Source organism: Ascaphus truei, unplaced genomic scaffold (genome assembly GCF_040206685.1).
Source record: "Ascaphus truei isolate aAscTru1 unplaced genomic scaffold, aAscTru1.hap1 HAP1_SCAFFOLD_1515, whole genome shotgun sequence".
NCBI lineage: Eukaryota > Metazoa > Chordata > Amphibia > Anura > Ascaphidae > Ascaphus > Ascaphus truei.
The window spans coordinates 36,976-44,370 of NW_027454402.1; positions in this window are offsets into that span (position 1 = coordinate 36,976).

Here is a 7,395-nt window from a genome sequence, read left to right on the forward strand (position 1 = left end):
TTCAATACATCATGAGTAGAGGGTGGCTACAGTATGAAGTAAAGACCCAAGGACCACATCTACTACCATTCATAACAAGAACATGTGCAGTAGCGCACAGCTGCAGTTCTATGTGATTGTTATGAAAGGTTGAGGTGGTTCAATTCTATGAATCTGGAGTGGGATGGATCCTGTTTGCATCATATGGTTTCATCTACTGCACCGACACACTTTATTCGAGCAAATACCCAGTATGTACCTGGCAGATACCTGGAATGCGCCACTCCTCACCTCTGACAAGCCCCGTTGCCTTTGCCTTCCCAGCCTGGGTTCATGCCTGGCTGATGGGCGGCTGATCTGTTAAATGATAATGATTAGGATTTAATAGGCTGCAATGCTTCGCGTGTCTACCAGATGTCATAAATTCATGTATTGTAATGCAGTATATATATATATACTGTGCAGTATTGCAGCCAGCGGGAATAAAATGCTTCAATCCCTGCTTGGAAAATAACTCAATGCACTCGGGCAGAAAACAGTCACAAACCTCAATACACCCGGGTATACCCGAATTCGTGGGACTAGCCAAGCTCGAATAAAGTGTGTCGCCAGTGTAGGCCAGTAGATTATATAACTCTCAGTACAGGTTACACATGGCATCAGTATTAGTGATTTAAAGAGGAGGAAAGCTTCAATGTGGAGAACAAAGCCAAGTAATGTTGAAGTTACTCCTTTTACCATTTACTTGGTCAGTCTGTACTGTCTACTCTCCACACAGCTGCTAAGGATCTTCCATTTTAAATACTTTCACCTCCTATTCTGCACTGCTTTGCTGCCCATTATTCAGAGATGCGTTCCAGTCATGTTTAGCACTCTGAATCTCTCTGCAGTCATTGGTTCAGCACATCATGGGTAGAGCATGGCTACAGATACAGCAAGCTATTATTATTTTACCGGCTGATCACCCATAATATTGCATTAAAACATAGAATATCACTTAATTTCCAAAAGATTCAGTGATGCTGATAATGCAGAATCTCACAACATTTCCCATCATAATGCCATAATGCACAAGTGGGAGAAATAATCCTTGCTATATCTGTACATTGTGTGACGTATTACCTCAATGACCAATGAGAGCAAGTACATCTTCTGTATAGAGCGGCTGTGTTATGATGCAGTTATTGATCATCATTGACATAATCACAAGAATCTTATGCAAAGGGAAATTGTCCGCAGCGAAGTGAGATTTCAGCCCCCAAACGTCTGTAATATTAATGCAATGTCTTACTTTTGTTGCAGTGAACACTGAAGAGACGGATCTACTACAACACTGTACAGGATGAGCATACGCTACAAGCAGCAAAATGATCTTGCAGTTGACAGTATGTTGTTCTGGTAATGTGCACAATTATTATTTATGGGCTACACACCACAGTGCTGGACATATTCTGTTAACTTCAACTCTACTCCTAACATGGAGATGTCTTCCTGGTGTTACTGATTCAGTACATCATATGCACAGTGTGGTTATGATATGATGGATTGATTTAATGAACCCACCAACCAATGATGACATCTGCATCATCTTCTGTAAAGTGCAGCTACAGCATGATATTATCAGCATTTGGTGCGGTATAATCAGAGGTATCTATGTGCTTTTGTGCCTGTTTTAATTCCTCCAGCTTAACGCCCCTACACCTCCCACTACACAGGCATACTTACTTATGCATACACTGACATCTGGCATACCTACACACACCCCAGGGCCACTTCCTTCCCCTGATGTCAGGGAGAGGATGGGCATGCAGAGTGCAGTAAGTCTCCACGTTACTCTGGCCAACAGTCTTGGCCTACCTCCAGCATCTGTCACCCACAACATCTGTTCCCTCCTTGTAAAGTGCTGAACTATCTCACCTGGGTCAGTGCTATAGCTGATCACAGTGCCCGATCAGGATGTCACTGTGACAGGCAGCAGTGCAGATTGACCGGTCAATCAATGCAGTGCCGCAACATATGCACTAAATGAGATTTCCGTGCCCCCAGTCAGGTTACTCCCTGGGCAGTGACCCTGCTCACACCCTCCCCTAGTTCCACCTCTGATCACAATTATCTCTTGGAGAGTGTAGCAAATTGGAGTTGGGGGAATCTCACCTCTGCCATGCATGGTCACAATCTGGGCACAGGACCCAAATAGTGGGCAATGTGGCACTTCTTACAGTAGAGAATAAGTAACTTTATTCTTTACTTGTGTATTAAGGACCTTATTTGCATTAAATTCAGTCCACATGGGACCAAGACTTTCTGGCTTACTGAACAAAGTGGAATTGTTTCGTAGAGGGTGGAGAATTGTATTTTATCTGAAATTACCCCCTCTGCACAAAATACAAACAATTATACCCATACAAGTACCTTGTGGAAGTTGTTGCCCTCTATCTTCCTGTGGTCTCTCCCTGTTTCTCACCGTGCCTCCTCCCATTTCCTTGCACCTCTGCGTCTCCGCATATATCCCTATACTCAGAGCCGGCTCCGGTCAGTGACATGGGATGCCCAAATATGAGCATACCCATATATGGGCATCCATGCCACTGACCGGAGCCCGCTCTGTTGTGGATATGGAGAGAGACTGGGAGATTTACATCCCCTTATAATTCATATGGTGCATAGTACCGGCACGTATTGTTTTACCGGTACTGTGTACCTTCCTATTTTCACACTGGTACAGTATATGCTGCAGTGGGACTGAGAGGGATATATTGGTAACACATAGTCATTGTTGGGGGAATTCAATCCATTTTGAAAATAGTAATGAAATGTTTTTTACTTTTCTTTTTTTTCAGTAATGAAGAATGAAACATTTCTGTTAAAATTGAATTGGAGGTGAACTGGATTCATCATCAACTCTGCACCAGTGTGAATTGATGTTCTTTAATGTTCTGATAAGGTACATGCAACATCTCTTCCTCAACCCCTGCACCACTCTCTGCCTCTTGCCTCTCTCTCTCCACCTCCCTGCTAAGCGTATTAACCCATCTAATGTAATCCACATTCCATGTCTCACTTTACTCTTCACTTCTCACGTGCCCTCTGGAATGACTGCTCTCTGACTAACAAGGTCTATTTGTACATGACCTCTTCTGCTCTCATCCACCACCTCTCATTCCCCTCACCCCTGTCCTACTCGATACCTCAGCTTAATTGAACTCTCTCCTCTGACATCTACCCTTATCTCTAACCTCTCCTCACTTTCTGCTTAAACTAACTATCTTGTTAACTTTTACAATGCTATCATCTCCTCCTCCCTCCTCCTCCTCCCTCCTCCATCATATATATGCCCCTTCTAGGCTCTGACACACTCATCCCTCTAAGGCCATGATTATCATGGGCACATGCTTGGTCATCCACAGTGTGTGCGAGCGATGCAGAGCCGCCTCGGACCTCAGTGCAGGGATTGCTGCATACCCCCAGCATCTGTCACCCACAAACAATACACACACTAATACTCCCCACAATACACACTATAATACCTCCTCAATACTAATCTCCCCAATAATATTATAGCTCCAAACACAATATACACAACACCCTTACACAAGATACACAATCTAGTACTCTCCTCTGCACCTCTACACACAATATAATACTCCCACACACACAATATACACACTACCCTCCTACCCCCATAAAATACAACCAATAATACACACACACTTTGTGGATGTTGGGACCAGCTCCCGGCATGCACCAGTGAAAGAGAGAGGCCCGCAGAAGCTCGGAAGAACTCCCTCCATCCGTGCCTTCCTCCGTTTCACATCTTCTCCCTGTCTCTCTCCCTCCCTTTCCTTGCATCTCCCTGCGTCTTTACGTATACCCAGTCAGTGACGGCTCTGGTCACGTGATGCCTTAATATGGGCTTATCCATATATGTTCATCCACGTCACTAATGTGATGCCCGCACTGTTGCGGAGCTGGTACTTACGACGGGCACTTATTGTTTTATCAGTACTGCGTACCTGACTCTACCGGCCTACTTTCAACACTAGTACAATATGTGCTTCACTACGAGTGAGTGGGGAATATTGGCATCACACAGTCACTGTTGAATATGCCATTCAATCCATTTTGAAAATAGTAATGCAATGTGGTTTTGTTTTGTTTGCTTTTTGCAGTAATGAAGAATGGAAAAGTTATATTAAAATTAAATTGGAGGGGGACTAGATTCAGCATTTCATCATGAACTCTGCACTTGTGAGAATTTAACTTCTTGAATACCCTGACAGGTACACGCAACATTAAGACTATAATCTGCTGTGCAAGCTTTCGTGCTATACCTCCCCCTCAGGTTTTGATTTATACATTTGCTCCCTCAATTCATGTCCTCTAATATTTGAAAGCTCTCTCCTAGCATTTTCTCTTTACCACAGAACGTCATCCCAATGTAACCTCTCTCTTGTTCTTTCTGCTTGCTGTTTCCTCACTCCTCTGTTAAACTTTTCTAATTTCTCTAACTTCCACACTCCTGCTTTTATCCACATGTTCTCCTCTTTCCTTCCCCTACCTTTGCATGTGTCTACACACTGCACCATTTGTACAGACCTCTATTGCAGCTATTTCTGCACTGCTCAATGAAAAGCACTCTTTAATATCCTATTCTCTGTGCCCCCTCTCTCTGCGCCCCCTCTCTCTCTGCGCCCCCTCTTTTGGCGCCTCCTCTCTCTGCGCCCCCTCTCTCTGCGCCTATCTGTCTCATTCTCTCTACGTCCCTCTCTCTCTACATAGAGCTATCTCTGTCTCTCTCTACACCTATCTCTGTGTCTCCTTCTATGTTTGCTGATGTGTGGGATATCTCTTATAATCTTGAACCTGCTCATATACACATCGGGCCTCCCTGCCTCTGCCTCCCTGCTAAGAGTGTTAACCTATCTAATGTAATCCACATTCCTTTCCTTACTTTTCTCTTCCCTTCTCCTATGCCATCTGGAATGTCCGTTCTCTGACTAACAAGGCTCTAGTTGTACATGACCTCTTCTGCTCTCATCATTCACAATCAGTCATTCCCCTCACCCCATCTTACCTGTCCCACTGATTTTCCTCTGCTTAATTAAACTCTCCTCTGACATCTACTCTAACCTCTCTCTCTCTTTCCGCTTAAACTAACAATCTTATTAACTCTTACAATGCTATCCTCCTATCTATATGCCCCCTCTAGGCTCTGACACACTTGTCCCTCTAGCCCACACCCTTGGCTAAATTCCCAAACATGTTCATCACACTTCCACTCGCTGTTCTTAATGCCTATGAAGGAAATCACACAATTGATATTTGATTTTTCTACAGTAAAAATGTCTCCAGTCCTGTATAAAGCTGCTCTCTGGGGCCAAACCACACTACTTTTTTTTCACATTCATCAACACTCAAATTTAATTTACGCTGTCTTTTTTTCCCTGTATTTGACTCCCTCCACTAACCTTCTCCTCACACTTGCCATCCTTCCTTCACTTCTCCTCAAGCATTTGACTACTTCAGAGGCAAGGTGGATGCCACCCACAAGGAGATTCCTTCTGTCCCTTCCCCCTTCTCTCCTTCTACCTAATTCTCCTTCTGCATTTGACTCCTTTTCTTCTCTTACAGAGCTGGAAGCTAATCATCTTCTCTTCTCCCTCTACCACATGCCCTCTAGATCGTATCCCCTCACACCTTACTGCATCTCTTAGTCCCCACTCTCACCCACATCTTCAATTCCTCCCTATTCTCTGGCTCTTTACCCTCTTACTTTAAGCCTGTAGTGGTCACCCTTTTCTCAGAAACAACCTACACCCTATGTGCCTTACTAACTACCGCCCTGTATCCCTCCTGCTGTTTGTCTCCTAATTGCTAGAATGTCAACATTCTTAAATCACATTCCCTCCTGGATCCTTTACAACCTGCCTTTCGTACAGCTCGTTCTACAGACTGTGCTTAAAGCAAATTCCCAAGGTCACTTTTCCCTACTAATCCTACTTGATCTATCTGCTGCGTTTGATGCTCTCAATCACTCTCCTCCTTCATATTCTAAACTCTCTCTTGGTATCCGTAACACAGTTCTATCCTGGTTTTCATCATAACTTTCCTGTCACACATTCTCCATCTCTGTTGCTAACATGTCTTTGTCTTCTATTGATCTGTCTGTGGGTATACATCAGGGCTCTGTTCTGAGATCTCTCTTTCTCTCTACATACTATCATTTGGTGACCTCATCAACTCTTTGTGACAATCCTATAAATAACAAATACAAATATCAGGTCATGGGAATAAGTGATTTGGACATAAAAGTAACATTTCGGAAGTGTGGACAACTAATACATCTTGTAGATTGCCTTTACAGTGTGATGTCATTGATTCAGTAGATTGTGTGCAGACCAGGACTGCAGTACAGTGTCACTCACATGGATGACTTGCGTGGTAGAAGCTCAAGAACAAGGATGTCAAACTCCAGTCCTCGAGGGCAGCAAACAGGCCAGGTTTTCAGGATATCCCTACTGAAAACCTGGCCTGTTTGGGACCCTCGAGGACTGGAGTTTGACATGCATGCTCTAGAAGGAGCACAGCTGTGGGTGGGAGGTGGATTTGCTTTGCATCAAATGGTTTGGAGCAAGGTTTATTGTATGTATTATCATAATAACAATGCAATGCTTAACTTTTATTTCAGGAGGGATGACTGCAGAACAGAAGTGAATATTGAAGCCATGTGTTCCTTTTCTTGCAAAAGAGAAAATTTGAAGGACAGTTGAAGAGAAGGAAAATTACTACACAGAGACAGATAAGCAATGTGTATATTTCTCATTTACCATTTAGTATTTGTCGTTTTATTGACTCCACACAATCCGGCTGCTACGGGTTTCACATTGAATATTTTCATCTCTACTCTACCCCTTCCTGTGATCTGAACCATGCAAGTTTTCGTTGATTCAATACATCATGAGTAGAGGGTGGCTACAGTATGAAGTAAAGACCCAAGGACCACATCTACTACCATTCATAACAAGAACATGTGCAGTAGCGCACAGCTGCAGTTCTATGTGATTGTTGATGAAAGGTTGAGGTGGTTCAATTCTATGAATCTGGAGTGGGATGGATCCTGTTTGCATCATATGGTTTCATCTAGGCCAGTAGATTATATAACTCTCAGTACAGGTTACACATGGCATCAGTATTAGTGATTTAAAGAGGAGGAAAGCTTCAATGTGGAGAACAAAGCCAAGTAATGTTGAAGTTACTCCTTTTACCATTTACTTGGTCAGTCTGTACTGTCTACTCTCCACACAGCTGCTAAGGATCTTCCATTTTAAATACTTTCACCTCCTATTCTGCACTGCTTTGCTGCCCATTATTCAGAGATGCGTTCCAGTCATGTTTAGCACTCTGAATCTCTCTGCA